Raw genomic sequence first — 10,145 nt, forward strand, 5'->3', positions numbered from 1 at the left:
GTATGTCTGTTGGCCATTTGAATATCTTCCTCTGTGAAAATTCTCTCTATGTCTTTTGCCCATTTTATAATTGGAATATACCCCAAGGAAATGAGAACTGAGGCTCAAATGGAAACTTGTACACCAATGTTCATAGCAGCATTATGCACCATCACAAGAACATGGAAACAGCCCAGAAGGTACAACCACAAACAGATGGATTGAGAAATTGTGGTACGTTCATACAATGGAATACTACACAGAACGCAGGAGCAATGATTTGTAAATTACTGCCTAACTTGGGAGAGAATGGATAGCATTATGCTGAATGAACTAACTTTTAGTCCCACAAGGACAAATACTAAAAAAACCATTTTTGTAGAATTAATATGAGGATCCAAGGTTGGAAGAAGGGTGAAAATAGGGGGATGAGGATGAGGGTGAGGGTGTTAATCATAGGGTTGGTTGCACAATTCAATGGGTGGGTAGGGTGAAGGAAATAAGAAGGATCTTTTGTGAAAAACAGTGTATTCAAACTTTGTAAATAAAATGGAATAAAACAATTTTTTTTAAAAAAGATGTAATCTATACTGAAGGTTGTAGTCTATGATTTTCTGCAGCATACCCTTAAAGTCTTCCTCATTTTCAGCAAGCAAGATTGCATCATCTGCATAATATTAGTTGTTGATAAGTCCCTTCAATCCTGATGCTATATATCTTCATAAAATCCAGCTTCTTGAATGATTTGCTCAACATACGTATTGACTAGGTATGGAGAAAGGATACAATTCTGATGCACACCTTTCTTCATTTTAAACCATGCCCTGTGTCCTTAATCTCTTTCTTGGTCAAGTTACAGGTTTCATATGAGCATAATCAAGTATTCTGGGATTCACATTCTTCTCAGTGTTGGCCACAATTTGTTATGATGCACACAGACAAATGTCTTTTCATAGTCAAGAAAAAACAATTAGACAGACCTCTAACATTCTCTGCTTTCAACCAGGATCCATCTGACATCAGCAATGATATCAGCTCTTCTAAACCCAGCTTGAACTTCTGTCAGTTCTCTGTCAATATCCTGTTCTAGTTGCTCTGAGATGATCTTCAGCAATATTTTGCTAGCATATGATCTTAATGATACTGTTGGAAAATTTCCACATCCTACTGAAACACCTTTCTTAGAAATTGGAACAAATATGGGTCTTTTCCAGTCGGTTAGCCAGGCAGCAGTCCTCCTAAAACCCTCAATTAGATGGAGTTATTTAAGCTAAAGTTTGAAGGATGAAATGATTCAGAAATTCACAGAGGAACAGTGAGCTTTTCAGACAGTAGATGTGACTTGTTCAAAGACTTTGGAGAGCCAACAATCTTGGTGCTCAAGAAGAACCGGAACATGACTCAGTGCATCTAAAATTAAGTAAAATAGTTGCTGTCCAGTCAATTCTGACTCACAGAGTGTCAGAGTAGAACTATACTCCTTAGGATTTCAATGGCTGATTTGGGGAGGCGTAGATTGCTAAACCTTCCTTCAGAGGTATCTCTGGGTAGACTTAAACTTCCAACCTTTTGACTAACCACATTAGCCTTTTGCCCCTCCAAGAGGCCCCAGAATATAGTTGTCATCTTTGTTGTGTCCCATTTAGTTAGAAGCAACTGATAGATAACTCTCTAGTATGTTTTCGGTGAATATAAGTCACACAGGAGGTGGTTACCCATCTTTGTCTTGCAGAGTAGCTGGCGGGCTCCAACCACCTGCCTCTGGGTTGGCATCTCAATTCCTTATCTATTACTAAGCCCTCAGCTGAGATGATGATGTCTACAGACTTACTACTGCTTTCCTCAAATCTATCAATTATCTCTTCACCTTCTATTACAGCACTAAAGGAAAACCATCATGCCACCGTCTCGTAGCCTCTTCAGGTTGGTATTTCATGAAACAAAAACAAAACAAATCTAAGAGAACTTGAGTCTGTTTAGTCTGTTGAAGAGGTTTGGGCAGAACTAGGGTTAACAGAGTCTAGGGAATTGGTAAAGACGCCTGACTTTAAAAAAAAAAAAGAGGATTAAAGGAATCTCCAGGCTTAGAAGAATCATCCAATGAGGAGAGAAAACTGAATCTGACAGGTAGAGTCTGATAACAAAGTTACAAGAAGGGAAATTTCTGAAAACCACTTTTTAGCTGGCCCTCAAACCTGCCACTATCATAAGAGAACTTTTGGAATGATGGAAATGTCTTTTATTTGATTAGAGAGATGTTGTACAGCTTTGACAGTTTTCAAAGCTCAGTGAACTTTATACTTTAAATGGATACATTTCGTTGTTTATAAATTATACCTCAATAAGTTTGGTTTTAAAGGTAAAATATAAAGCAAAAATTAATTATCTAGAAAGCAAAACAAAGGAAAAACTGATCTTGGCCCACTTTCTTATGTATCTGTAGAGACAGCAGTCAGTTGAAAAGGGGACATTTCCTCATATACTAAGGTACAAACAGCTCCATCTGGAATCAGTTTAATAGGAACCCCAAAAGAGAAAAGAGGCACCCTCTCTCATCTTGTCAAAAAACAGTGGGCCACAGTGAAGCGCTGAGGGCTAGAGGGTGTTGGTGGTAGTAACTTGGGTGGGGGGATAGTGCTACTCTAGATGGTTGATGGTCATGCTTGGTGGGTTTTCCAGGCCCAAAAGAGTGAATACCTCTCATGGTTGAAATCTCCTCTGAAGAAGGGCAGATGATCTCTTTCTGTTAAGATTTCCGGCCTCGGAGACCTGATGAAGGGTCATTATGGCAGTGCATGGTGTTGAGTGGTGAGAGGAGTAGACATCCAGCCCCATAGATGTGCCAGTGACACGGGGCAGTGTGGAGATGGTGATGATGCAAAGGACCTAGCTTAGTGAGCTCAGGCGAAGAGGCACTGTCTACGGTATTGCCTTTCAGTAGAACTACGCCAACCATTGATGTGATCCACAGACACAACTTTAAGTCTTCTAGTTGTTATTATTAGGTGCTGTCGGATCAGTCCTGACTCATGGCAACCCTGTGTTCAGCACAGCAAAACACTGCCAGCCCTGTGCCCTCCTCACACAATGGTTGCTATGTCTGAATTAATTGTTGTAGCCACTGTGCCAATTCATCTCTTTCAGAATATTCCCCTTTTCAAAATCTTCTAGTCGTCACATTTAAAAGTAAAAAGAAAGTACTGAAGTAACTTGAATATATTTCTGAAAAAAAAATAAAACAAAAAAAAACAACACACCATCATCAAGTCAATTTAGTTAAGCACTTGGCCACTAACTCAAAGGTTTGTAGTTCGTATCCACCTAACAGCATCTCAGGAAAAAGCCCTGGCCATCTATTTCCAAAAGAATCCTGTTGTTGTTATTGTTGTTGTTAAGTGCCATCGAGTCGCAGGCAACTCATAGCGACCCCATGAAGAAGAGGCCTCGACGCTTGGGTGCCTTTCATCCTCTCTCCAGGATCATAGGGTTTCCGGAGGCAAGCAATTATGGAAGTGGATGCCACTCCTCCTTCCACGCTTGTGCGGAGCTCCACCCCACTCTCAGTCCACATTGAGTAACCAGCCATTAACGCATTTGACACATCCGTGTCACAGTGTTCAGCCTCACAGCAACCACAAGTGACCTCGGGACAGCAACTTGTACACCAGGGCTATACGACCTAGAGGAATGTCTGAACAAAAACAATGGAAGACTGGCCAGAGGGCCACAAACTAAAAGTCACCCACCTTTGTCTTGGTCACATCGTTTTCTCTTCACTGGGCCAGCTGATCTCTCTCTCTCTCTCTCTCTCTCTCTCTCTCTCGATGTTATTGTTGTTAAGTGCCGTCGAGTCGCAGGCAACTCATAGCGCCTGTGGAACACAAGACTAGTCTGAAACACATGGCGAGGTCACCATGAGTCAGAATGCATTTGAGTGAAACTGGGTGGTGGATTAGTATCTCCAAAACACTTTCATTTCAACATGTGATCAATCTTGGACAGCCACTACTGAGATAATTTGACATTTCTTGTACTAAGTCTTTGAACATGTGTCTTTTACATGCCAGCACCTCTCTGTTTGTGTTAGCCGTGTCTCGCGTATTCAGTAGCCACGTGTGGATAGTGACTGTGGTCTGGGACACCACAGGTATCTGTGAGAAGAGCAGGGCCCTGCAGCCACATGGATTGTTGTGTCAGAGCTGTACCCCCTCACTCCATTCACTCCAACCAGGCTGAAGTCCACCAGCAATACCAGGAAAAAGGGACTTCCCTGGGGGCCTCGGTGCCTCTGGAGCAGGGGGAGGAGAAATCGTGAGAACCAGGAGCTATTCCTGGGCATGGCAGAGCTCTTGCACCCACGGGCTTGAGAGCCTCGGGGAGCTTATATTACATATGTATTTTTACAAGTCATGTTCTCATGTAAGCTTAAATGTTCTTTAAACTCTGAACATCACACAGAAAATCTGTTGTATCTTGTCAATCCTTTTGACCTTTGAGCTTCTATCTATCTGTAGTGTGAGTGCTGCATTTATCAGTCTCTTTTTCATTCAAACCACTTATGATTCCCCCTTTTTTAATCCTCTGTTTATTTCCCCTATCACAACCTAAATATCAAAGAAGAATAGTTTAAAACTTAGTTTCTTCAATTTGTATTACAAAAGCCATTGGTATACTGAATCTTCATTTTCCAGCTGCATGTACCACCCTTCCTCTCCATTGACTGCATCCCCCTCCCACCTTGCTCAGGGTGATGAGTTTTAATAGGTTGAGAATCACTTGTAGAACCATAAAGTAATACTTCACAGCAACAAGAACAGGTTGGCACTTGTTAAATGTGACCTAATTAATTCCCACCCATGGCTACCCTCTGTACAATAAAATTAAATATTGCATGATCCTGTGACACTCACAATCATTGCTATGGTTGAGTCCACTGTGGTAGCCAATATGTCAACCCATCTCAATATACTTTTCCGAGGCGATCTCTGGTGGCCAAGTTGTAAGGAACTACGCTGCAATCCCAAAGGCACACAGTTCAAATCCACTAGCTGCTCCATGAAAGAAGGATGGGCAGTGTCCTCTCAGGAGATTTCCTGCCTCTGAAAACCCACTGAGGGTCAGCTTTGAGTTGGTTCTGACTTGATGGCACACACAACAACAATACTTTTCCAAGGGAGCACTCACGGTATAATTCATAGGGAATTGCACTACCGGTACAAAAGTAAAATCACTTTGCCAGTTCAAATACACTGGTAGCTCCAAGAAAGAAAGATGGACAGTCTTATCAAGTACAATTTACAGCCACTAAAAACCCACTGAAAAGTCTGCAATAGGTCAGCTCCAACTTGGGGCAATGAGTGAGTGAGTGAGTGGCACTTTACTAAGCATGATATCCTCTAAGGACTAGTCTTTCCAAAGCACATCACTCTTACTTCTAAGGACTATTTGGACTGCACTTGTCCAAAGACTAATTTGCTTATTCTTCTGGCAATCCATGGTATGTTCAATATTCTTTGCCAGCACCACAATTCAAATGCATCCCTTTCCTCCACCCCCCGCTCCCATCTTCCTTCATCATTCTCCAGCTTTCACAGACATAGAGGTGATCTAAAATACCTAGGTCAGATATACATTACATCTCCAAGTCACATTGTTGCCTTTCAACACTTTAAAGATACCTTTTGCAGTCAATTGGTCTGATGCAATATTTAGTTTGATTTCATGACAACCACTTCCCCTAGATGTTGGGAATCCAAATAAAAGGAAATTCTTGACAAATTCCATCTTTTTATGTACTTATCATTGCTTGGCTTATTGGTCCAGTTTGTTTTCTTTATATTAAGGTGTAACCCATAGTTAAGGCTGTCTGTTTTTATCTTCTTCAATAACTACCTCAAGTCCTTGTCCCTTTCAACCACCAAGGATGTGTTATTTGTACCTCACAGGTTTATAGATTGTTAATGACTCTTCTTCTGATTCTTACTTGCTCACTCATTCTAGAGACTAAATAAATGAGGTTAAAGGACACATCTGATGCACATCTTTCCAGATTTTAAACCATGTAGTTTCCCTATGTTCTATTTGAATATTGTATATTTGCAGATTTTGGTCTATTTACAGGTTCCACATGAGAACAATCAAGTGTCCTGAGACTTCCATTTTTCACAATATTAACCATAATGTGTTTTGATCTGCACAGTCAAATACATTTGCAAAGTCAATTAAACACAGGTAAACATCTTTCTAGTATTCTCTAGTTTCAGCCAAGATCATTGAATATCATCAATTACATCCTCTTCTGAATCCAACTTGAATTTCTGGCAGTTCTCTATTGTTATAGTACTGTAACCAATTTTTAATTACCTTCAGAAACATTTTTCTTATAAGCAACATTAATAAATTTGGATCACATTTCTTTGGAGTGTACACACATATTAATATCTTCAAGTCAGTTGGCCAGGTGACTATTTTTCATATTTCTTGGCATAGAAAAGTAAGCATTTCCTATATTGTAAAGGTTTGTAAAGAAATCTCAACTGGCATTCCATCAATTCCTGGAGATTTTTTTTTCCTACCAGTATCTTTAGTGCAACTTGAAGTTCTTTCTTCAGTGCTATGCGTTCTATTTATAAATTTTTTTGTGATTTCAGTGAAAGTTTGAAGCTGAGCAGAGAGCTCTGGTGGCCTAGTTGTAAGAATCTACACTGCAGTCCCAAAGGCACCAGGTTCAAATCCATCAGGTGCTCTGCAAGAGTATGGACAATCTCCTCCCATGTGACCATTGCCTCTGAAAACCTACTGGAAGGTCAGCTATTAGTCAGTTCCAAATCAATAGAACACAACAACATGGGTTCTTTTTATAAAACTTTCATTGTTATTTTAGTATTTTAGTGAAAGTTTAAAGAGAAAATCTAGTTTCCACTCAATCATTCATATATATATATATATATATAATTACAACACCCAAAATGGAGCCACAGTTTTCTTACTTCCTCCTTGTTCTATTAAAATTTCCATCCCAACTCTTACTCCCATCAGAGACTTATCTCTCTAGGCAAATACAATCTTTTTTTTATTTTGTCTGGTGGGTTGTTCTAAAGAGTAAGTAATTCCTGGTAGTATTATTCTCCTTATAGGATATATTGTCTTTCTGGACAATGTTATGCCAAGTGACTTGCCATAGTCCCCAGAAATTATGGTCCTTGGAGAGGGACATCATGCTTGGCAGAGTGGAAGTGCGGCGAAGGAGGGGAAGACTTTTGGTGAGATGGATCGATTCTGTGACTGGAGTGGTGGGAATAAGTGCATTTGAGATGGCTAGGTTGGCACAGGATAGAACAGCATTTAGAGCTCTTGTACATAGGGTCGCTATGAGTCACAAGTGACTCGATGGCACATAACAACAACAACAAGATTCTAGGACCAGAAACTCATTCCTTCAGGATGTTGAATTATGGTTAAGATCTTTACATAATTTCACCAGCTGTTGACTATACAATATTTGTGAACATACTTATAGCATATACTAATATGAGTGTAGAAATATCAGCAAGACATGTGTCTGATGGTGGGTGTAATCCTTTTCAGCTGCCCATATCTGTTCATCTGTGTATCTATCTATACATCCACTTGCATATTAATGCATTTTTATTGCTGACAATGCAGTATTGTGTATGTTCTTCTACTTAGTGTTTACTTTTGTTGACACTTTTTTCTATTATTCAGTTATCCTCCTGTTTTCACAGTAGTGGCCTTATGCAATCAAGATGCTTTGATAATTACTGGTGATTGTAAAGTGCAAATTAGAAACAAAGAAGAAGGATCAGGAGTTGGAAAATGTGGCTGTGGTGAGATAAATGTCTGTGACCTAATAGAATTTTGCCATTATGGTAAAAATAGAAGAATAACTGACTAAGATATGTGTAAATGTTCAAAAAGGAAAGGAGAGGAGGGGGCAGAAAAGGAGACTGGGGCAAACCACTGGGATAGGAGAGATTAGTGGGCGAAGGGGAGTGAAGATGAGAGAGGTTCAATGAAGGCTTGAAAAGGCAGTGTGATAGTAGGCAAAGAGCATGGTAATTAATGATATAAAATATAAGGTACATGAACTATTGTATAAAATACAGAAGTGCATGTTAGTGACTATATGTAAATGAATAAAAAGTTTAAAAAAACACACAAACAAAAGGAAAAATTAGAGCTAAGTAAAGCAATTGGGGTTAGAGAGTGTGGGACAAGTTACATGTTAAATAGTCATTTCAGGGTAGTCAGTCTCCATTAAGAAGTGATGTCTTACTGTGTTCCGTACAGTCGGAACGACCCATAGCGGACCCTCCTGCAGGTTTTCCGAGGCACTTTTTCACATGGGAGGAGATTGCCTATCCTTCTCCTATGGAGCAGCTAGTGGCCTCCAACTGTATGTCTTCAGGATTGCAGAGCAGTTACTTGCCACTAGGCCAACAGAGCTCCCTAAAGAAAGGATGACTATATGCTTAATGAATAAGAAGGCTGGTATAGTGAGGGCAAAGGAGGCAAGGGTAAGAGTAATAAAAAAAGATGTGAAAAACAATGCACATGGACTTTGTAAATAAATCAATACAAACTAAAAAAAATAAAGAGTGATGAAAAAAAGGAGACCAGAGATTTAACAAAGGGGAGGAGGGAATAATGACAGGTTACAGAAACTCTTCTAATTTCTGAAGCCTGTAAAAGGATTTCAGCTTTCACTCTAAGAAATGGAGAGACTTTGCAGGGTTTGGGGCCAAAGAATTACATGATCAGAAATCTATTTTAAATAGAGTATGGACTTACAAAGGGAGACAAGAGCAGGAATAGGGATATCAATGTGTAGGCTGTGCCTCAGGCAAGAGATGTTGGTGGCTTGAACTGGGGAGTAGTAGCAGAATAGCCAAGAAGAGTTATTACCACCAACCCGCGCCACAGCCCAGCCCATATGCACATCCAGACTGGCTTGAAGTGCTGACCAAACAATAATATTCCCACTTTTTGGCATTCTCTCCTCAGTGATAAATATTTGTCATTTAATTGGCATCTGAACCAAGTTTGAGATGCAGTTGCAAGGAATGTGCCATGAAGAAAACATTCTGGTTGCACTTAACAAACTTGCACATTTCAAGCAAAACCTATTAATTGTGATGGAAAAGAGCATTTGGTAGCATTAGTGGTGCAGTTGGAAAACGTCAGTTGAAAAAAAGTAAAATAGATTCTCAGACGAAAAGCAGCACCAGGAGAGAGAGAGCGTCTAAGACCTAAGAAGATGTTTGCGACAATTCATCAGCCCTCAGAAAAATCTACCCTTGCAGGGGGAGCTCTGGTGGCCTAGTGGCAAGAAGCTGCACTGCAATCCCAGAGGAACACGGTTTGAATCCACCAGATGCTCTGCTGGAGAAGGAGGCGCAATATCCTTCTGTACCAGTCAGATCTGATTTGACGGTACACGCACACAAAATAAAAATTAAAAAAACAAAAATTATTTTAAAAAAAATCTACCCTTGCTTGAGAAGTGTCTGTGTTAAGTCAGAAAGTTCTAGGAGTTTCTTGGTTTGTTTCTTAATTGATTGGAAAATTAATTTCATTTTAGCACTCCTAATGGACTGCGGAGGGAGCTCTGGTGGCTTAGTGGTAAAAAGTTGTGCTACAATCCCCAAGGCACACAGTTCAGATCCACCAGCAGCTCTGCAGAAGAAGGGTGGGCAATCCACTACCAGGTGATTAACTGCCTCTAAAAACCCACTGGAGGGTCAGCTATGGGTCGGTTCCAACTCGAGGGCACACAACGACAACAATGGATTGTGGGAGGAAGATGGGTAATCTCCATCTTATTTTCAACCTCTGAAAACCTGCTGAAGGGTGAGCTATAAGTCGGTTCTCTCACCTGAAAGCAATGAGTTTTGCATCAGGGGCGCACTTTAAGCTGGTTGCACATATCTACTAATCAACATAAAGTCTGGTGGTTCAAATGCACTCCACAGTGCCACGGAAGACTGGTCTAGATTCCTGCTTCCATGAAGATTATAGACAATGAACAAAAAGCAAAACAAAAACCTATGGAGTTAAGCTCTACTCTGTATGTGTTACCATGCATTATTTTGGGTCAAAATTGACTCTAACACTATGAAACCTCAGCTTTAAACAAGGTTCCTCTC

Source organism: Elephantulus edwardii, unplaced genomic scaffold (genome assembly GCF_000299155.1).
Source record: "Elephantulus edwardii isolate Elephantulus edwardi_28Jun2011 unplaced genomic scaffold, EleEdw1.0 scaffold00174, whole genome shotgun sequence".
NCBI lineage: Eukaryota > Metazoa > Chordata > Mammalia > Macroscelidea > Macroscelididae > Elephantulus > Elephantulus edwardii.